This window comes from Sylvia atricapilla, chromosome 10 (genome assembly GCF_009819655.1).
Source record: "Sylvia atricapilla isolate bSylAtr1 chromosome 10, bSylAtr1.pri, whole genome shotgun sequence".
NCBI classification, from domain to species: domain Eukaryota; kingdom Metazoa; phylum Chordata; class Aves; order Passeriformes; family Sylviidae; genus Sylvia; species Sylvia atricapilla.
This window is the reverse complement of record NC_089149.1, coordinates 13,519,862-13,542,474: the sequence shown is the minus strand read 5'-3', so window position 1 is coordinate 13,542,474 and position 22,613 is coordinate 13,519,862. Positions and strand designations below refer to the sequence as shown.

At 43.6% G+C, this 22,613-nt stretch overlaps 1 protein-coding gene across 2 annotated transcripts in view; it reads right to left on the bottom strand.

The window, feature by feature from the left end:
• The window catches only part of PIK3CB (phosphatidylinositol-4,5-bisphosphate 3-kinase catalytic subunit beta), an 87,202-nt gene that overhangs the window by 56,424 nt on the left and 8,165 nt on the right, over positions 1–22,613 (bottom strand). Inside the window, exon 2 of one of the 2 annotated variants that reach the window (XM_066326002.1) lies at positions 12,259–12,428. The exons of the other annotated variant lie outside the window; for it this stretch is intronic. The gene's annotated coding sequence lies outside the window, so the exon portion shown is untranslated. The remainder of the gene's footprint in view (positions 1–12,258; positions 12,429–22,613) is intronic. 2 annotated transcript variants of the gene reach the window in all.

The window sequence follows — 22,613 nt, the reverse complement described above, 5'->3', positions numbered from 1 at the left end:
CTTTCAGGTAGTGAGGCCTCATAGAAAAAAAAAATTAAAATATGAAGCATAATTTCTGCATGACAATTTATATTTCTACATAATTTAAGAACTCCAAATTTGGCTTAATCCCAGGCTAGAAGCAAGAGAATGCTTGGTTTCAAAAACAAACAAACAAAACCCTAAACCCAACAAAACCAAAAACACCCCACAAAAAAAACCAAACACAAAAGACAATCCTGCAGTTGTCAAACCAACAGTTTAAATCTGAACTGGGATCCAAAAGTCAGATTTGAATAGTATTCACAGATTTTACACTGCCTTTGGACATAGCACCTAAAATTGCAGAATACCTGCTGTAAGAACAAACTGACCAGCCCAAACCCTTCTGTGAGCCTCAGCTCAATAATTCAGACTACACAGCGTTTTCTTTGGTAACGAAAGGTTTCAGTCCATTCACCTGCTCCACAGGTTCATCCCTGAGAGAGGCACAAGTGTTTTGTGGTGTCAGGAGCCCTGCAGAGAGAAATCCCCTTCCCCGTTGTGAGAGGCAGAGCCTGAGCATCTTCTGGAGTCATCTTCTGGAGCCCCAGGAGATGACACTCTCTGACAGTCCCAGATGCAAGGTGTGCAAGGATGGAGGAGAGGCAGCAGGTACATCACAGCCTGTGGATTTGTCCTCCTGCTGTCACTCAGTCATGACACCAGTATTTACACCACTTTCTGGCAACAGGCATCCAAACCTCACCCTCTCCCTGACAAATGAACACGAGCTCCTTCTTTGCCCAGAGCTTCTGACACCTTCATTGCATTCTGCACGCCAGCCTGTTGCCAGCTCCAAACTGCAGGAGCAGTGGGACACAAGGGATGTAAACCTGGGCGCACAGAGGAGCTGCAGCAGCAGCAGTATCTATATTTAAGAAAGCAATTATTAAAATATGACAAAATCAGACACCAAAAAAGTGACCCTTGCAACTGAAAGCAAAGATTTTTCAGTTTTCACACAAACAATGATTGCTTGACCAAGACAGAAATTTCTCAACACCATACTTGACAGCAGAAGAGTGATTTTCCAAGAAAAAGCTCAAAAAATATTTCCCTAAACTCCTTTCAAAACTTCTCCCAAGATAAGTGACAAAGAAAGCAAAGCCCCTCTAAAATCCTATTTCACTTCTCACCAGTACTTTGCAAGCAAAAAATGACATCACAGAACAACAGAAAGTTTAACAACAAACCATTTCATTTGCCACCACACCCCAATAAATCTTTTCTGAGCTTAACTGGTCTGTTAATCAGCAAAATGTAGATGCCTGAGCCAAAGGTTTCAGGAATGCTGCCATTTCTGAGGAACCCTTCTTGTATTAAGGGTCTAACCACTACCTCTTTTTCAAGAAAATTGTCATTACGTGGTAGAAACCCTTTATTACTGAACAAACAGAGCTAAAAACCACCCAAGGAGTAGCGTGCTACTTTCCTGGCCAACAAGTCCCAGTTAAATCAACCATGAAGAAGCAACTTAGGGCATCAGGAGAGTGGAAAATTTTCACAGAAATTGGTATATATCGGTCTGGTTCTTTCAAGCTTTATCAGCACAGCACAGAGCCTGCATCTCTCATCCTCCTGAGGCAATGACCCCAGGAATTCACCTCTAAGCAGTGATATACCAGGATTTTAAACGTGCTAAGTAGTGATGGAGAGACAAAAGGAGCCACCAAATGCTGAAGGCCTCTATAAATCCTGTAGCTGCCCACAACGAAAGTTGCAAGTTATCAAATTACAAAGAAATCTGAAAATTCGGCCGTGGTTTGTGAAATTCATGTTAAAAAGAAAGGAACTTGAGGATACTAAAATGATGAGCTGCAGAGGTAGACCAAGGCAAGAATTGCTCTGCCTTCCCATAAAATTTACCTACAAGTTAACTGGAACAGAAATAACTCAGAGAAAACAGCTATAAATAGAAAGGGGTTAATCATTCAAATTTCTATTCCCAGGACAAGAATACACTAAAGACTAACTTTTTAATCTTATGATATGATGCTTTAAAAATACTTTAGCTGCTGCACTACTGCCTGCCTCTACCTACTTTGTAAAAATAATTTCTTCTTTATTTTTTAAAATGCAATAAAGGATATTTTCTTTTGACAAAAACATTTCCACCGACAGTCATCAAAGCAAGCCTGTGCATCAGGTGGAACAATTATATGTGGTCACTTAAATGGATCTTTTTTTAAATGGGGCCACTTAAAAACACACTTACCTTTTCTCCAAGCTAATATAAAGCACATAAAACTTATTTGTCATCGATTTCAACTACCATAGCTGCTACAAAGTATTTTTCAATTAAGCGTTTGCATTTATCCTAAAGCAGCAGAGAAACTCAGAATCATTAAGGCTGGAAAGGGCCTCTAAGAGGATGGAGTCCGACTGTTCCCCCAGCACTGACAAGCCCATCACTCAGCCCTGCCCCAAGCACCACATCCAGTATATTCCTTCAAGGACATGAACTCAAGACACTCAAGAAAGAAAACTGCCTCACCTTCAATGCACAGATAAAAACACACCAGGATAAGCCAGTGTCTCTGAACTCACACAGTGCCTGTGACACACTTGGAAATGGAATCTAATTATGACAAATCCCCAGCCAGTGCTTTACTCACAGCATTTCTCACCCAAGTAAATTAATGTTGGAGCCTTTTAAGTTAAACCAAATGGAGTACAGGAAATAATACACAGAGAGAAGTTCTTTATTTTCAAAACGTAGAAACAAATAAGGACTCCTGTCATTTTACGGTGCCCAGCAAGTTGACTATAAAGTGAGTTATACTACAGCATATTTGCAGTGACAGAAATGAGGACAACACCCAGTATTTGCATTCATTTGAAAGATACAGAGCTGCTGCAGATCTCCATTGACTACTCTTTACAAGAAATTGTGAGCAAAAGACTTGATCGTGATCTTAACATTCTTCCAGTTTTTTACGTTACATCCTCACATTCTTGCCAAACTTGCTTTGATGGAAGAACTCTGCTGAAGAGCCTTCCCTTTCATGCAGAATGTTTCTGCTCTTCCCTCTCACTGCCAGTCCTCATGCACCAGATTTATTTACAGCACCCAGAGGAAACAGAAGCTCCCAGTTATCAAAACAGACTGCAGAATGCAAACAAACAATTGTTATGTATTTATGTTAACTGGACTCTAATTTGTGCAGAATGACACTGAGTACAGAAAAAAATGGTATTCTAACACTTAAAGCAACAATTCAGTAAACAAAATGTTGCTGTTGTTACTATTACTCAGATAAAAACAATTAGGTCGTTATTCTGAGCTTACCAAAATTTTCAACATAGCTAGAGATCACCTAATTCAAGTGTAAATAAACATTTTTATTAAAAAAACATTATCCCCCTACATGAGTACCACTAGTAGCAGATGTAAAAAAGAACCTCTGAAGTGCTGGGGAAGTAAAACTGGTCTAGCATGAAGACTCTCAGTATTATACACATCTGAAGAGCGATATCTCTATCTTCAAACACATGGAGAATCTTGCAATTGTTTGCACACAGCTTGTAAAAGTTTATAAACATAATAAAAATATTTAAAGTTAGATATGTAATCGGAGACAGATTATTAGTGCATTATAAAGTATTTTTTTATTTTCAATGAAATATAAAAGGATTTTTGTCAAAAGCATTGCATCTGTCTTACATGGTTACTAAAAAGAAGCAGAACAATACTAGCCACTGAGCACAGATAACCAGTCCCTCCCCATTTTTATTATTAACAACAGAAAGGAAAGTCTTTGTTCTTGCTAGCAAGTTTTGTGCCAAAAATTAATGTACCATTTGCTGCTGACAATCTGCCAGACTAATGTTTTTCTTCACTCCAGAGGGTTCAGAAACTACTACTCACTTTCCAGTCAGCATTCATCACAGATTCCTCCCATGAAAAGAAAAACAAGACAGCTCCTCTACAGACACACACACCTCAGTCATTACTACACGTAAATAATTTAAAACACTCCAGCAGAAGAACACAGGCACTCTTCACCTTCTGCTATTGTGGCTCAATCCACAATTCCTCAATTTCACTTAAACCTGGCATAAAACAGAATAAAATCATAGAATCATTTAGGTTGGAAAAGACCCTTAACAGCAAGTTTAACCTTTGGCCCAGTGCTGCCAAGCCCAGCACTAAACCATGCTCTGAGTGCCACATCTTATAAATACATCCAGGTGATGTGTGCTGAGTGCACCACTTCCCTGGGCAGCCCATTTTAATGCTACATAATGCTTTTGGCAAAGAAACTTTTCCTAACATCCAACCTAAACCTCCCCTGGTGCAGCTGAGGCAGTTTCCTCTCATCTTATTACTCGGGGAAAAAGCTGAGCTGTAAGCTCCTTCCAGGTTGTTATAAAGCTACACAACTGTAAAATTGTAAAGCCAGCTGTGGCTGCCCCATCCCTGGCAGTGCCCAAGGCCAGGCTGGATGGGGCTGGGAGTAACCTGGGACAGTGGAAGGTGTCCCTGCCCATGGCAGGGGAGTGCAACTGGGTGATCTTTAACCATCCCACCCAAATCATTTTAGTATTCTACAGTTCAAATTTTACTTCCTACTAGGTCTGGACTTGTTTTGGGGGATTCAGTCTTGTCCATCAGCATTAATTATAACAGGACTAACACTCTACTGTGTCTGCTGACATTCTGATGCTGCCACTGCCCATAAGGACAGCACACACACATGCACTGTCCCTCTTTGGCTGCTGTCTTTACATCAAGCACAAATTCTTCTTTGCTTAGAGGAGCCCTGGTTAGGACTTGGACCATCCTCCTTAAACATCTTCTGTCTTGAACTGCAACCTTAGCAGGGCATACAGATAACCAAATAGTAAATTCAGAAATTCTTTCCCTGCATCAGAAACAAAGAAAGATGCTCAGCACTGAAGTCAGAAATATAAATACTCCAATCCCATGTGATTTTTGAAACCCCAACACAGAATACGTGTGGTGGTTTGAAAATCCCAAAGGCCTTGCCTTCCTCAGCAACACCTATTTAAGTCAAAAAGGGAACTGGGAAAAAAGAAAAAACAACACCAAACCCACAAAACCCCCAAATACAAAAAATGTCCCAGCACCAGCAAAGAGTGAATAACATTGTCACGTATGGTTAACACACCTAAATTCTTTGGGGGTTGGGAGGGAAGGAATGGGGGATCTGGGGAGAAGGACTAACTCAAGAGAAATAAGCTTAGTGCCACACTGCAAAAACAAAAACAAAAGAACAAAACAAAACAAAAAACAACAACAACAACAACAACAAAATCTAGGAATACTGAAAGATAGATGAAGTGAAAAAAAGTACAGGTAAAAGGACCAAAGAACTCTTCAAAACCAGAAAAGGCATCTGAGACATAAAGCCAAGCAGAAAGGGGATTCAGTGCCCAGTCCAATTTTCAAATAACCTTTTATGTGCTTGTTTCTACCAGGTCAGCTCTGTACTTAGCTTTTTGGAGTTTTTGCTGGCAACACTGGCCTTTGTTTACCTGGGTGTCCCCGGTAGCTGTGTCTGCACCAATGGTTTGTACACACAAACCACAGACCAGCCTGCAGTCTTCTGGAGCACGAAATAGCATTGCTCACACCACTGACTGAAAACCATCCTTCTGCAGGACTCAAAAGCAGGTTTTTTGGCTGTTATTTGTAGTGACACAAATGTAATCAGTTTTTTAAAACACAAAGACTCCATATTCTTCTGCCATGAACATTCTATACTCATAAATACCAAACTGTTAACTGAAAATAACAGCACATTTCAAAATCAATTATCTTTGATCTTCAATTATCTTCAAAATCAACTTATCTTTTCTTGTTAAAAAATAATATGATGCAACAATATCAAAACGTGTCTCTCAAGCACAATATTTACCAAAGATAAAAAAGGTATTGCTCAACTGTTAGCTCCCATAAGAACCTCAAGCAGTAAAAAATGTTACCAGTTATTCTATTTTCTAGAGATTTTGTAGTGTTCTCCAAACCTACCTACCCTGATTTTTAAACTGCTTCTGCTACTCTGTAGCTGCACAGAAGCACTCTTGACATTAAATCTGTCACAGAACCATTGTCAGCAGGACTGAGCCTCTCACAGGTCAGGTTAGTGATACAGACCACCAGCTACTGCACAGTCCACGTAACAGCTTCCAGAAACATCTGCCTCTTCTGACGCTTCTTTTTAAATTATTTAATTGCCCTGATACCTTCTGGGCACAAAAAGGACTTTCAGAAACACCAAGAATTAACGAACACCCCACAGCAACACTGTACCATAAAACTAAAAGCACAGCAATGTTTTCACAGATTCTTACGAACAGACAGCTCTGACCACAGAGCCTCACATGACTCTCACAAAACTCTTTATCTACCTCTGCCAGCCACACGAGCTCGTGCCCACATTCTGCCAGCTGATGCCAGCTCCAAACTTACATCCTCCAATTCATCTCTCAATTCTCTCACACAGTTCTATTAAAATACAGTGGATACATGTTGCCTGGGGGCAAGGAGAGGATAGGAATGATCTAAAGTGAGAGCACCCAGTGCCAGCCTCTAATGGGCTTCACATCACTTCAAACTGGCCATTAGTTCCAAATTCATGCCTCTGCTTTCTGTTTTGCATACAATATGGGGGGGAAAACCCAGAAGAGCATTGTGGAAAGAAATATAGGATCAACCCAGTAGCCCCTAAAAGTGAACCCAAAAAGACAGCAATGAGAACACACTAATTATTTGGGTCTCGTAAAAAGAAATTAGAAATAACAGTGCTGCCACTGCTCCTCCCCTTACAAGCAAATTCGTGCAAATACAAAACATAACATCACATACCAGCACAAAAATTAAACTCCCAACACAGACTTTACTCCCAATCATCACAGTTTCTGGAAAACAGGAACAAAACTCATATTTTTATAGCCAGTAGTGAAGCGAAGTATTAGAAGATTCTTTGTCAACCTAACATGGGAAGTAAAACTGTTCAGCTTTACACTGGAATAAAGCTGAGCTACACAAGCATAAAACTAGACATCAATACCTTTGATGTAGCTCCTTTAAGATATTTTGATGCTGCTATTATGATGAATTCACAAAGCTATTCTATAAAATCAGAGTAACTGCTTTTGCAAATAAAAGCAAGATATTGTAGAAGCAGAAAAGCACTCTCTATAATTCAATTTCATAGCAAAAACTTAATGCAACACTACTTATGAAAATGCACATTTATTTAACAAGATTGAAAAAAACACCAAAAATAAGCTTTGAGTAGCATATGTACATATTTTGTGTCAGGAGGAAGTTATAGTACTCCTAATTCTTATGCTCTTTTAAAAGTAAATACTAAACATACTTCTATATACATAGATATAGCTCCAAAGGCAGAAAATTACCCCCGAGCTCAAATAATTCACAATCTAAAGTCAAGACCACCTAAGGCAAGAAATTGATACAACTGCCCTTCTCCTTTTTTAATGGGCTGGAAGAGGTTTGGCTAAAAGCCCAAGCAGGGAAGTAGCAAAGGCAGGTGAGGACAGCCTGCATCCTCTGCTTGTGTACAACCAGCTTCTGAAAGCCTGTGCCCTGCAGCGGGCTAAAATTAAACTCTGGCTGCCTAAAAGAAGCCAAAATCTTCACAAATTATGTGAATTATTTGTGCACACCCACCAATTATCAGTGGGGAAGTAGAACCGCGCCAGTCCCACTTCTCAAAGGAAGCTGGTTTTGACCCCTCGGCGCTGCTCTTTGTCTCTTTAATCTTCTGAAGCCAGCATGTAAATTCGATTATGTTAGTACCTACATCTCCACAAGGATTTGCACACCAGGGCCTCCTCTGTAGCTCCTAATGTATGCAAATGAAACCGCATTCCTGAATTTCTTTCCACCAAAAGCTGAGATAAAAAGATTTACCCATGTAAATTTGATAGACTAACACAGATTGGTTGATGTTGCTTACAAAGTACTTCAGGCATTTATCCAGATCCATGTAACCTTCACCTTGAAGGTTCCTCAAATTGTGATTATTTCGGAAGTTTCAAATGTTGTTAATTCGGGATTGCAAGTACACACCTTACCAACCCAAAGCAAAACTTTGCTTACTAGCTACTATTAAAATAAGTTAAAAAAAAAAAAAAAAAAAGTTGAATTTCTAACATGAGATGGTCTTTGCCCCTAGATCTGATTTAATTATCCAACTAAAACACATTCAAACTTTCACACGTGAGGGACTGGAAGGACAGGCAGCACTGCCACAGAACAAATTGTTTAATGCACTGAGGCAATAGTACTGAATTTCTGGCCTCCATGACCCCAAGTCCTCATGAGATATAGTGTGTAACAGTGTGTGTGTGTCAGCCCAAGAGCATTGGTTTGGGGAAAACACACATTCACTAAAAAAGGGAACAAAAAAATCCCCACCAAAACAAACAAGTGAGCTTTTCTATGCAACTGTGTGAATGATGCTTATTTCAGATTTTTCTGTCCTGGACTGCTTCCAGAGAAACTGCCAGTTGGAAAAAGGGGCAAACTTCCTATCTTAGTGGTCTGCTGCTCCCAAGAGCGGCAAATCCAGAAAGTCCAGCTAAATCAAAGTAGCCTCATGGCCTTTGGATAAACACAGAACCACATTCTAAAGCCCTGCATTTGTTTTCAGGTAACTTAACTGATGGCAACCTTTAAAGAGCCAAGGGCAACACTTCCATGTGTATCTTTAGGTCTGTGAAAAAGCACTTAAACTGCTTGACTGCCCTGGTCCCTGAAACACAACAGCAGCTTTCTAGCTAAACAGCCAAAACACCAGCCTGCATTTGCACACAACTTCTAAATAACAACATTCCTTCCTCTGCACCCTCCTCGTCTATACAGCATTCTAACAGCTTGGATTTTTACTGGATTTTGGGGTTAAATAGAGCATATAACAGATACATGCACACTTTAAAGGAAAAGGAGCAGTGGAAGGGGATATGCCCTCTCTTCACTACATCAAAAAGTCAAAGAAAGATTTTTTTATTTTTTTAAGAAGGCTTTCCTACACTAGAATTTGGAGTTCTGCCAAAAGTCCACAGACAATTGGAGAACCAGTGAATTCATGACATCAGATATTCCAAGGAAGTGAAACCTGGTTGAACGGAAGTGATTTTTACTCAAGAAAAATAGACACTTAAACAGATGAACAACAAAAATATTTTAAGACCACATATGGAGGAGGGTCTCTTTTGTTTAAAGAAAAAAAGCCACACAGAGAGCCAAAAAACTAGACTCCCCCAAATATTCAGTCAGTGCTAAAAACCCCACTCAAGCATGTTCCCAAGGCAATACACGTCAAAACATTCCCGACATTACCAATATCCCTGATGTCCTTTCCAAAAAGGCCAGTAAACCACTCACCAAAGAATTTTCATTCAGTAATCCTTTCCTGGATCCCTACTCCCCTGAAAAGCACAGCTTGCTGGCATGACACTCCTGAAGCCCAGAAACCACCAGTAGTCCTTAACGGAAGCTTCCACATCCAAGTTTCCAGGTGATTGATTCCCCAGCCAACTCAATGCACTCCATCAGACCCCACAACCCTTTGCCAAGCACATGGACATTGGATATTCCTTTAGATGCAATTTTCCTAAAAGCAAGCATGCTGTAAAGTTTTATTCCACCTTTAATTAATCTTTGAAGGCATACAGCTGTTGGAGTCTCTAGTTAATACTGCGAAACACAGGCCAATCAAATGTCTCTGACATCCTTCATGCATTTATCTCACTTCAAACTCTGAACTACAGTCCTGAAAACAGAAATTATACGTTACTGGGATTTACAGCGTTAGGAACCTCCTAAGCCTGAAAGAAGTTCAATAGCAGCAGAATAATGGCAGTAGGGACTTAGTACCTAATATTTACAGTTATGGTTACACTTGTCAATTCCAGATGAACAAAACTTGTCAGCATATCTAGTGACAAGAAAAGACTGTAAGTGCATGAAGTTCGGGGAAAAAAAACAAACATCAAAACAAACAAACAACTCTCTACACCCCAATAAAATCTCAGCTTTCTGGATTTTGGAAAGTGTCCAGCACGAGTCCAAGCACACATGTGTTGGAGCTACACAAACCGGCGAGTCTGGCATAAAAGATTCCCGTCTCTCTTTCAGGAACTCTTTGGGAGTACTGAAGATTTATTCCCCGTCCCACAGAAGGGGCTCCCGGTCTGTGCAAGTCTGGCTGTGTGCTGGGTGACACGGCGACAGCAGTGCCAAAGCCATCGCTCTGTGCGCCGCCCTGCACAGCGCACAGCAGCTGCCTGCAAACACTGCCCAAATACTGCTGGCCATACAAATTCCTGCGGTTCCGAGGAAAAACAACGCTCAGAAAACCCAGCTGAAAACAACCGGGAGTATCGAGTAATAGAAACGCCACTTAAAATTCACAGGGCAATCACCGGCAGTTCTCAGCTGAGGAAAAGAAGAAAACACCAGAAAACAACCCACCAGGCAGAGCGCAAAGCTCGTCCGGGAGCGCTCGGGGGGAGCGGCCACCGTCCGGCCGGTCCCGGGCGCCGCCGAGCCCCGAGCGGCGGGAGCGGACAGCGGGAGCGGACAGCGGGCTCTCACCGCACCGCAGTGGACCGAACCGGACCGCACCGGGGGCGCCGGGCACTTGTTGCGGGGCCGTTCCCGGCGCGTTCGCGCACAAAGCCGCCCTCCCGCCCGCCGCACCGAGCCCAGCCCAGCCCAGCCCAGCCCTGGGCCCCTTTCCGCCGCCAAACGGCCGCGTCCCGCCGAAGCCTTCCCCCGCGCGGGCAGGGCGCGGAGCCGCCCGCGCCGTTGAGCAACCGCGGTGTCGCAAGCGGAGCGGTGCCCGGCTCCCGCGCAGCCCGGGCCGGGACGCACCGCCAGCGGCGAGCCGGAGGCCGGGGGAGCCCCGCCGCGGCCGCACCGACACCGAGCGGGTGCCGCCGGCCCGGCCCGGCCCGCCCGGAGCGCGGCCCGGCCACGGCCGGCTCCCCACACCCACCTGCCTGCCTGCCCGGGCAGCGGCCCCGCCGTGTCCGCGCCGCCCCAGCCAGCGCGGCGGCGCCGGCGCCAGCGGGGAGCGCTCCCTCGGCCGCCAGCGGCCCCGGCGCTGCGCTCCGCCGGGGTTACCAAGGCGATGGCTTCGCCCTCGGGCCGCCGCCGCCAACCCGGGCCGGGCTTTCGCTCTGGAGCCGCGGCTGCGGCCAATGGCGCGGCGCGGCCCGCCCCTGCGGGCGCTGCCCTTCCCCGGCACGGCCGCGCCCCCGCTGCCGCCGGCCAGGGCGGGGGGCGCCTCTGCCCGCCCCGTGCCGAGACCCCCGCATCTGCGCATCTCCGGGCGCGCGGATACACGCCAATTCCACTCCCCAGAAGTGCGGACGGACGCGCGGTTCCACTTTCCCCCGCTCGGACGCTCCCCGGCTCGGCTCGCACTGGCGGAGCCCCGCGGAGCCGCCACCGCAGCCCCGGGCCGCGGGCAGCGCCAGCCGGCCCTGGGCACGCCGGAAAAGCTCAGCGCACAGCGCCTTTCCCGAGGCGCCTCTCCCAAAACAGCAGGGAAGGAGTCCTTGGCAGCTGGGCAACTTACTGCCGTGCCAAGGAATTCCTTGAGACATCCTCGTTTCAAGAGTCTCGGTGCTGAGCTGTCTGGAATAGTTACATGGAAAGCACTACCTATAAAAGGGGTTTTCTACGGCTTGAGAGAAGCAACCACAAGAAGGCAAGGCAGAATGTAACCGGTAATGAAACAACTTTTGCGCGCTGCGGGCCCGTCCCCACCCACTGAAATCAGCAGCAACATTCCTGCCGCCTTTAATGAACACAGGGCGAGGCGTAGCACATCCTTGTCTCCAAAGAGTATGATCGTATTATGCATATTTTAACATCCCTATGCTAATAATCATGTTGTATCATTAAGCTTGTCTATTTTAGTCTGTTCATTTTTCCAGTTATTCCAGTTTTGAAAATGGACCGATGGGTTTATTTCCTCAACTTCCCTTGCCGATTCTCAAGGCACTAAAAGTCCATTAAATTTGGATTAGAAAATACCTAGGAAATGCTTTGTTGCTTTTTCCAAACCACGCAACCAACCACAACGTGGATTAACTGGAAATCTCTGGGAAGGACAATGATCTCCCCTATTACTTCAGCAAATGGGATTTTTGCATGAATGGTGATCATGCAAAACTACCTCTAGGCAAATCTCAGTGGAAGGGCAGAAGTTAATGAGAAATCTTGCCTACCGTGTGTCAGTTGCCTTCACAGCCTGTCTGCTGTGTATCAATTAACAGCTCCCCTTCCTGCTTTTAACCAGTTCCTGAAGTCTGCTCAGTACCACAGGCATTTGCTCCTGTGCATCATGCTGCTACTTCACACCACAGAGTTTAGTAACTGCACTTGACTTCCCTTCTTCCTGGGGGAAAGGGGAAAAAAAAGCCAGTAAGGTTCAAATGAAACTGGTTTATCAGGCAAATGTGCAGCTCATACGAATGGATCGTGTTCTACGTAACAAAGTTTAGTTCAGCATCTTGAGTCACTTGTTTCTTCTGTTTAAAGTTTACATTGCAATTGAAATGTATTTCTGAATAAATAAGGTATTAATGAAATCCAGTACTGTAAAAAGCCCCAGATGTGCAGTTTTTCAAATCATTCTGATACTCGTGGGTTTGACATTAAATAGTCCAGATAGTCTTGGCTTAGATACTGAAACCTTGGCTCAGTAGTTGGCCTCACTGATGACAAATGGGTTTGGGACTGGAAAGGCTTGATAACGTTCTTTTACAGAGAGCTATTTACTCTGGATTTTGTGACATTGGGTGGTAGTTCCACAGGACCCGGTGCAGCCTTTGCAAAGCATAAACCAAGGATGATGTGAGACTTACTGGACTGAGCAGAGGGCAACAGTCCAGAGGCTTGTAGCCCTGTTTACTCTACTGCCATCTTTTCAATTGGATAATGATGCCTTGAAGTGTCTATCATACATAAAGCCCCAGGCACTTTAAAGCTGTCTTGTATAGACAATTTCTGTGAATAGACTTCAATGAAACGTGCCCACACCGAGTTTTTCTCCAGGGTTGTAATCCCTGATTTCAAATATCCTATCCATTTTCTGGTTTATGCCTCCAAATACAATCTCAGGATTTAGCAGGGGGAATGAAGAGATCTCAATCAGCAGTTATTAACATATTTCAGGTTATAGTTGATCAGCTTAAATAATATTCACGTTCTTGTCACACATGAGTTGTTGCACAGACAGTATGTGCAATATTGATAAGCAACTTGCCTTGAAACATCTTAAAGAAACGTTTTTATATCCTATGTGGCATGCAAAAAACCCCAACACAACAGACTTCAAATATAATTTTAATTTTCAATTTCCTTATCTTTAGATTCCCTTCCCACCCCCCTTCACAGAACAACAAATGTTCTATTATTCTGCCCCCCAGGCTATTGTTACATGTGTTCTCAGTATAAGGAAAGGGTTTTGTCTAAAACGGCTGGATCTGAGTCATGTCTTTGCATGTGAAACAGCTGTTCACCTAGGGAACATTCTTGGTTGCTTGAAAATGTGTCATTTTCAGGTTTTTTGGGTTTGCACGCTTTGAATTCCGTGTCACTGCAGTGATCAGAAGACAGGAACTAAGTTGTCTCTGTATTTGCAAACATCACAGAACCATGGTAGCAGACCCAGACATTAAAATAAGGCAAGTGGAAATGCCATGTTAAGGATGTTTGGCCTGAAGCAGAAAAGGCCATTTTGAAAAAAACCTGAAGTTATTAAATCTAAAGGACAATGATCCAGAACACAGCAAAATACTGGGCAGGAGATGCTTAGAAAGAATTCATTAAAAAATGTAAACACTTATAACAGCTTGCTCCTGTCTGATACTGTGATACAAAGGCAACATCTACAAACCAAATGGGCAGTTAATGCACAGCAATGTTTTCTGGTGAATACAAAATGACATGAGAATCTCTAATCAGCAATTCCTTTTTTTAAAACAAAACAAACAAACAAACAAACAAAAAAACCCAGTTATATTCAAAACTGTGTGAGCAACAGTAGAGAGAATAGTGGTCACTTTACACTGCATGGTCATCCCTTTGTCAGCTTGCTGCCTACTGCTGTCCAAATAAAAGGCTTTAGAACATCTTGTGTATGATAAATAACATGTCACTCTCCTCAGCAGTCACAAGAGGAAAGACAGTTTGCTTTATAACAATCAAAAATAGCTTATCTGTTAACAAAACTTTCATCTCCTCTTTGAAGGCCCTTCTTCATGTAGACTAAAGAAACTATGTCCCCTGTTGCCTAAAGCAGCAGGTTGTTACCATTTGGAAGACAGAATCATTAGTCACTGAAATTTAAGAAGTGCTAATAAACAAGTGAATAATACTGGTTGTGACTATTTCAAACCACATGTTTAGTACAATAAATCCCAAGAATCAGGTTTAACTGTCAAAGAGTATATTTAATCTCCTATAGGGAAAACACAAAGAGATTCTCAATTCATGATTTCATGCCCTAGGTTAAAGTAGCGCAGTACATATAAATGATATGACAGACGATAAGGTGTGTGGGTACCATGGTCCTGTCCCAGCCTCAGCTGATAAATACCATTTGGTGTCCTGGACCTCCCCCATCTCTGCAGCTGTCAGACAGCCCAGTCTGTGAAATCCAATCTGCCCGCTGCCACCAGGGCCTCTCAGGGTGCATCAAGAAGTGCTCATGGCACGGAGAAGGACATGATGTGACACCACCACAACACCCAGTGCTGTGAGCAGGACACTCCCCGGCGGTGGTCTGGGCAGGGCTTTGGTCCTCGTGCTCCAGGCTGGGGCTCTGGAAAAGCCTCCCTTGGTCTCACACTGACCCCGGCGCAGTGGAGGCAGCAGCAGCAGACAGCCAAAGTGACGCTCAGCACCAATGTCAGACACGACAGCTGCTGGGTTTGGCTAATGAAGCAAAGCCTGCGGCAAGAAGAAGCAGCTTTTAACACTGCTTTGGTAAACCAAGTTATTTATCATGAGTAAAATTCAGTAGAAGAGTTCTCTGAGAACCTCGAGTGTATGCACAGGAATCAGAGAGGCAAACCCCTGTGCCAGCTGCAGCAGCCACTCAAATCCAGCTGCAGCAGCCCAGGCACCCTCCTGGCACTTCATTGTTCTGTTCCCCCCATTGAATTTTGTGTCTGAGACCTCTCGTTTTAAAATTTGAAGCCTAACTTAAATGACACACAGCCCCTTGGAACTCCAGGCCTCTTCCTCGAGCTCCCTGGCCCCGCAGGCTGCTGTGGCCCAGCAGAAGCAGCAGCGTGTCAGTGGATGCACCCAGCAGGGCACACACAGCCCAGCTGCTGGCTCACACAAGCTGTGTCAGCGGGTGAGCAGCAGCAGGTCCCAGCCTGACCCCACCAAGGCTCTCCTCCTGGAGCTCTGGCCGTGCTGCTGATCGCACAGAGCCTCCCCTGGGGCTCTCCAGACCTGCACCAGAGTCCCTCTGCACTGAGGCAGCCGCTGTGCCAGGAAGGGCTGGGAGCTGGACCCCCACCACGGAAACCCACAGCCAGAAAGGACATGGTCCTACTGCTTCCCAAGCACACAGACCCCCTGGGCAGGAGCTCCTGGGCAGGCACCTTTAAATGGTGGCAGTTCCATCAGTTTATGCCAATTCTGTTGTAATAAAGCCACAAATTTTTAATAGCATTAATCTCTAGACAAACTGACTGAAAATACCTACTGTCACTAATTCCCTACCATAGCCAATGTATTTTTTTCTGCATCTGTTTTGGGTTTTGGGCCTGGTCCCACTTTACAAGACAGCTTTTTCATGAGGTATGTGGAGCTCCATTTGCATCAGCAAGTGAAGATTAAAAAAATGTACTCAGAATTAGGAAGAGTAAGGCCTTTATGAGAATCAACAGCATCCTGAAGTGGCCAACTGACTGTCCTGCTACATTCTCCCTTTATACACAAATAACCCTGCATAGTCTCTAATTTTTCCAGTTTCCTAACACAGACTTTGTAAAAATCATTCCATCACTACGAAACAAATTCTTTCACCCAAAAGGCCAATGCCTACTAGCAAAGGACTTCTGTCCACATGTAACCTCACATCCCACACAGAAAAGTCTCCCACCAGCTATCATTTCCTCTGCCTACATTACGGGCCTGAACTCATAACCAATATTAACATTTTATTAGCATAACTGGATTGTTAGAAATGTCAGTTTTTAGAGGAGGCACCAAGTTCCCTTGTGTTACTTCTACCGACTTTTCTAATCAAATACAAAGATCCCATGACACATTTTGACAAAAAGTAGGGCACAGTCAGCTTATTTATTCTTTTACTAAAAATAGGCCTCAATGTCCAGCAGGTTGTAATGTGTGAGACAGCACTTCAAGTGTAACAGCTGCTCTACCTGCCTCAATACATCTGTGTTACCAGCCCCTCTTTTCAATCTGCTAATTACCAAAATCAAACATCACTCTTGCCAAGGAGTTCCCTTTTGCTGAAATGTTACTATAATTAGGCTAACCAACAACTGAAAAAGAAATAAAATATCTTCTCATCTTTACAGGAGGAGTTTCTGACACCCTTCCAAGCACAGCACAGCATGTTCTACATCTCTTGGGTTAATGGCATATTACTATTCTCAGCCAGAGGCAAAGACTAGAAAGAGATTCATTACAGGAAATCTGTCTCTCTCTCAGCCTCTTTGCATATTTATTTTCTTTTTGGCCTTTTCGTTAAGGCAATTCTGATAACAGAGCAGATGTGACAACTGTGAAAACCAGTAATGATCAAGAATACTATTGAGGCTGTCACACTTTTTAATGACTGTGGATATAAAACACTTTATTATTTCAGAATTTCACCTTGAGGAGACTTTCAACTGATGTTTTGTCAAGTTTTCCTAGAAGAGATCATTGTCCAGCCACAACAGTGGAAGTCATGGTTAGTAAGACTTTGTTTTGTCAGAACTGCCACAAGAGAGGAAAGAGTCTTTATCCCTCCAGGTACAGTGATGCAGCTCTCCTTTGGGCCAAACACATTTACAGACCTGCAGTGCACAGTGGGCATCACATCAGAATTTGGCCACGTGACTTTGCAAACCATGAAAGACTTGATCCAACCCAAATCTTTCTTTACCTCACACGAGTTACATATGATGTGCAAACCAAAGAAAGAAATAGAAGCAAATGTGATATACTGCTGCTACCATAAGACACAAATAATGCATTAACATTTCACTAGCCCATGGAAAACATGATCAAAACAATTATATTGATTATCATCACTATACCTACATAGCAGGGCAAACTAAAAAAGTTGTGAAATTTAAAAAATCTGTAAGTACCAGAAAAATGACATGCTGCATGCATCATAATTCCTAAAAAATACCAATATGAACTACAAATGGACTAATATTTGGAATCTCTATCTAAATCTCAGATTCTAACTTCTTCCCTCTGGTGACTGTGTTGTAATTTTAACACTATTGATGAGTTTCTATTTTTAAAAGGACTACCATGAATATATATATATCTATATAACAGATAGGCTCTCAAAAGGCATTTACAGATGTCTTATTAACTATGTTTCAGGTCTAACAGTAGTTCATGTACAACTAAATTCAATGTTTATTTTTCTCTAAAATTGTCCAACACTAAATCAGTACAAACAGAGACACAAACACACACTGAAATTGGTGAGAAGCAAGAATGTTCAGCTCCCTGCTGCATCAGACAGAAATAATTTCATCTCACAGTTCTACTAAACTTCTGATAATCCAGAGCCACGTGTCCCATCCAAAGTAGCAAAAAGCAGCACTCTGACACATTTCAGAGCAGTGTTATTAAAGGGCACTGCACAGCCAAGGCAGGAGAGATTCCTGGAATACCCCTAAAATGCCAGTACATTTTTTGAGGCATTGTTGGGACAGCCCTCCATTGCTAGACGATCCAGTCATCCTGAATCAGGAAGACTCATGTTAGTTCTAGGAATTATATTTTAGACCGTTTCTTTGACCTACAGATGCATCATTCTAATTTTTAGTCTACAAGAGCTAAAATTACTAAGTCTGGCAAGATGCCATCACAAAAAAATTAAAAATTATTGCAGTGTAAGAGTGCAAGTATATTATTATTCCTTACAAAACTAGAAATTAAACCTGCCTTACTATTTTGGAAACTCCAGACTTTGTGCTGAATCGCTTCATATAAGGTTTCCAGGTATTGATTAACCAAATCCAAAACTGTCTGTTTCACCCACTCTGCCTGGCAGTTTATCACAACCAGTCGAAAGTTTCATTTATATGACTCATACATCTTTAGATTAAACAACTGTGCAAATGATGCCAAGTCTTTGTTTATCACAGCTTCGTCAGCAAAACAAAATCATCCAGCAGGTGAATCATGAAATTACTGTCTGCATGGATGAGGGAAGCAGAGATGCCAGCTGAACTTCATGCTTCCCAATTTATTTCTTCTTCTCCTCTCCTTCACTTTGTGACTGCAGCCCTGCTCATGTGAGCAGAACTCTCCCCGCCTTTTCCTCAGCACAGCTCGCTTGGCTGCAGTTCAGAAAGTCCTTTGGGCACATCAGGAGAAGTGGAGCTTAAGTGGCTGGCTCAGTAGAGTGCCCTTGCTGCCTTCCCTCTGTGAGGGACAGTGGGGTTTATTTCCAGAATGAGAAGTGCATCCTTTTCAATGGCTCCACCGTTCAGTGTGCTGCTCCCTGCTTGGAGAGGGCTCACAGGGGGCTTTTGTTGCAGTTCTGCTCCACTCTGGAGAAAGACTGACAGGGTGGCAGTGCTCAGAGAAGGAGCAGCCGTCTGGACAAAGTAAGGTCACCTTCACAGGAGAGCACATTCCAGCAGCTCATAAAAATGTGGCTAAGAACACTTTTTCTATTCTTGGAATGTATCTCATTGCCAAAGAAGGTAGCTACGACCAGGAAAATATTCCATGGGGAGCAAACAAATGCTCCTGCCAAAGCCATTCCTCCCTGCTCCACCCCAGCTGATATTACCCAAGTTGAATAATGCATGTCAAGGTATTAAGTAACATGTAAACACTTCCAGTAAATGTTTCTGCTGCAAGCCTTGCCTTAACTGGTATTGCTTCCCCCCTGTGATAATGGAAAAACATCTTCCTCAGTTCTTCTGCACCTAAAGCTTATTATCAACGAGATGCTTCCCACCAAATGTTGGCTGGAATCTTTCTCTTGCCCCATCTCCAAGGTGGATTTTAAACCTCTTGAAAACTCAGCTTGCTCAGGACTGGCCTTCTCTGAAGGGCCCTGATGGGGAAAGCCCATGCAGTGGGGAAAGCTGATGTCTCAGTTCTGGTAATACCCTTAAGGACACGTGACAAATTCCAATGGAAGCAAGCTGGGGGTTTTCTCTTCCCACTGAGGATGTTTTATACAAGCCTTGTCTTCCCATCGTGCATTACCCAACAGTGTTCCCCACCCCAATTTAGAGAATAGGTGTTTTCACATCTTTTTCCAAGGGGAGCACAGTTTTTTTTCGATCTGATAGAGGAAATCTCCTTGGAATTTAGTGTCACTTTAGGCATGCCCACTGCTTGCACAACATATGCCAGCAATTCCTTCTGCCTTACTGTCTGGGACACTCCACAGCAGGGACAAAGACAGTTCTGCACTAACTGGCCAAAGGGGACACGGTTAATCACATCACTGGGATGAAGACAGGCTCTTGAATCACCTCCATGAGACTGAGAATCATTAGTCCCAAGGGAGAACTGCCCAAGGAAATTTCTGGGATTTTCCACTGGCATTTGTACTTTCATGAGGGTTTTCTGTAGGAGAGCCTGACCTGGGGTGAAGTATCCAAGGAACTCTGAGAGAACAACACCAAATTCTACTCTGAAAAATGCCTGGGCAATAAGTTTGAGAAGAGCTGTTAAATAAGAAGGTAACCTCATGAATTTTCTACTAACTTTTTCCAAGTATAAATTATTTCATTTAACGTCTGTTAACTGCACAGGGCTGAGAGCTGTGGATTCAGTTGAATTATTTCCTTTCCATAACTGTTTTCCTGGCAATTGGCCTTGCAGCCCAGCTGAGGATGTGACACCAGCAGCACTAAACACTCCTTAGATCCCAGGATTTAAGTCACTGCAATTGGTAAGAAATATGCTCCTGTTTGGGCAATAAATGGAACACAGAAATACCAGTTAACCACCTTCTCCAAGCCTTCTCTGCCCTCTGCTTACAGCAGCAGCCTTTTGTGCCTGATCTCCCACACTGTAAAAGAAGTAATGGGAATATCCCAGCTCCCAGGAGCAAGGCCTCCCACCTCTGTCTGACAACTACAACATCAGCTCCAGCGACTGTTCAAAGACCATAAAGCACAGGGGAGCTGAAATTACACCCACTATGGCAAAATCAGGTCGCAATTACACGGCAACTGTTGTGCACATCTCAGGAACTGATATGGGCTTATTTTTTTGTCTGGGATGATCAAGACAGGCACAAAGCAAAACCCATGCCAGAAGGAGCCTGTCCTGCCCAGAAGATTGTTCAGGAGATGGTCAATGACTGCACTCCAGCTATCAGGGGAATGCCAGTGCTCAGTGAGGAGTGTTTTGAGAAAGGGTTTCCAAATGCTACTCCCTGCTGCTTTTAGTTCCCACACAGAAGAGCTATTGGAAAGACCAAACCATCCACAAACACCTTTGGAGAAAGCTTTGGCCAGCCACTGCTGCTTTCCCAAGAAAGGGTAACCCCCTGCAGCCTTAATTCTTCTTTATGCTGTGAAATAACTTTTTTATGAAAGACTAATAAAACTACTGATTTCCAGACTTCGAAAAATGGTAGGGCTAAGTGGACACTCAGAAAGACCAGTGGTGTCAGACTTCTCAAGACGTGAAAAGTTCACCTGAAAAGCTGTTTATTTTTCAGCCAGGGCACTGAGGGCACTAAAGCTCAGGTATAAATTCCTGGTTCAGAGAGGAATGTGATGACAGCAAAGGAAATGCATTTGCACTGTCCTTTTTCCCATCCACCCACCCCCACCACCTGCAAAGCAGAATTGTGCTGCCCAGCTCCTGCCTGGATCTCTCTCCACAGGGACAGGGGAAGAAGGACAAGGACAGGGGAACAGTCAGTCACCTGCCACCACCTCCACAGCAGCAGCACGTGGGATAAAGCAGGAGACACACAGAGGGGCTTTCCTGAGGGGGCTGGCTGCTGTGCACATTGCACACACGTACAGATGTAGATAATCCATACCTCCTGCAACTGCCCAGCAGTTGGGCTTTCTAGCTCTCAATACACACAAGAAATGCCAGACCTCAGCCTGTCACACACCACGAGCTTGTGGTTATGAGGCAGTGTGTGGCAGCAGCAGTCTCCCAGCCCTCTCTGCAGATAGCCCACACCCCACCAGGGAGCTGGGAGCACACCTATCCAGCAGGCAGGCCAGGCCTGGATGGTAATGACAGCCTGTGCACACTTGGCACATGGAAATGTTTACCCATCTGACTGCACACCGGTCTGTATCCTTATTGCTGTGTGCTCACCCCAGAGCCTGGAGCAGAGCACTGGCAAACCTGTGTCAGCTGCAGGGATCCATCCAGACCTCACACTGCAGAGAGCTGCTAAAGCAGAGTGGTGACACAGGAGAGCATTCACACAAATCCTTTCTAGTGCCCCCACACCATGGACACCAACACAGCACTGAAATGGAAAGTTCAAGTACATCCTCACCCTGTCATTAAAGTATATTTAGAATTCCTTTTGTCAAGTACAATTTTCAGTTATGTGACTCAGTTACAGTGAGAACTAGACAGGTGTTTCGAACCAGCAAAAAAAATTTAAATATATCAAGTATCAGCTCTCAGGCACCATTACCAACACAGCAAATACCTGGAGCAGTCACAGTACAGGAAAAGAAGTCTCTATACCCCAGTGAAAAAAGTCTCAATTTGTGAAATAGCATCTGTAAACTTCCAAACCATCCTATGCTAATTCCTTCATATAGTAGATCCAAAATAACCTCTTAAAACACTATCATTAAACATTAGTCTTTTCCTTTGATAATTGAACTTAAAGCTGTTTATTTAACCTTTAAATCTTGACTCTTATGCTAAATATTCCTTTGAGAAAAAGTCTGAATAAAGTATTAGAGAGAGGCATACTTCACCTCTTTTTATCTTAGTCACATCTGAAACTACCATTATCACAGATATATATTAAAAAGGAATACACACAGATATGAAAAACAAGATCCTGTTACAACACGTCAGGTTTTCAAAGAACATGCCATTACACTTTGTGGCTTAATCATTTTCAAACCTAAGAATGGATGATGCTAAAATATCCATAATATATGTCTTAAAAACCAGCACGATTTTGTTTTGCTGTTTTCACTCCTTCCCCCACAACAACAGCTGGGGGAATAGTCTTGCAGTCCTATAGTGGCTTGGCCAGATGAACTCTATTAAAAAACTGATTATTTCAAGTTGTGAAAGATCAGGGGATGTCCTCCCTCAAAAGATGAAGAAATGTGAACAGACCCTAATTAGTATCTGATAGAAGTGGGGCTGTTGCACTGTGTAAACGCCGAAC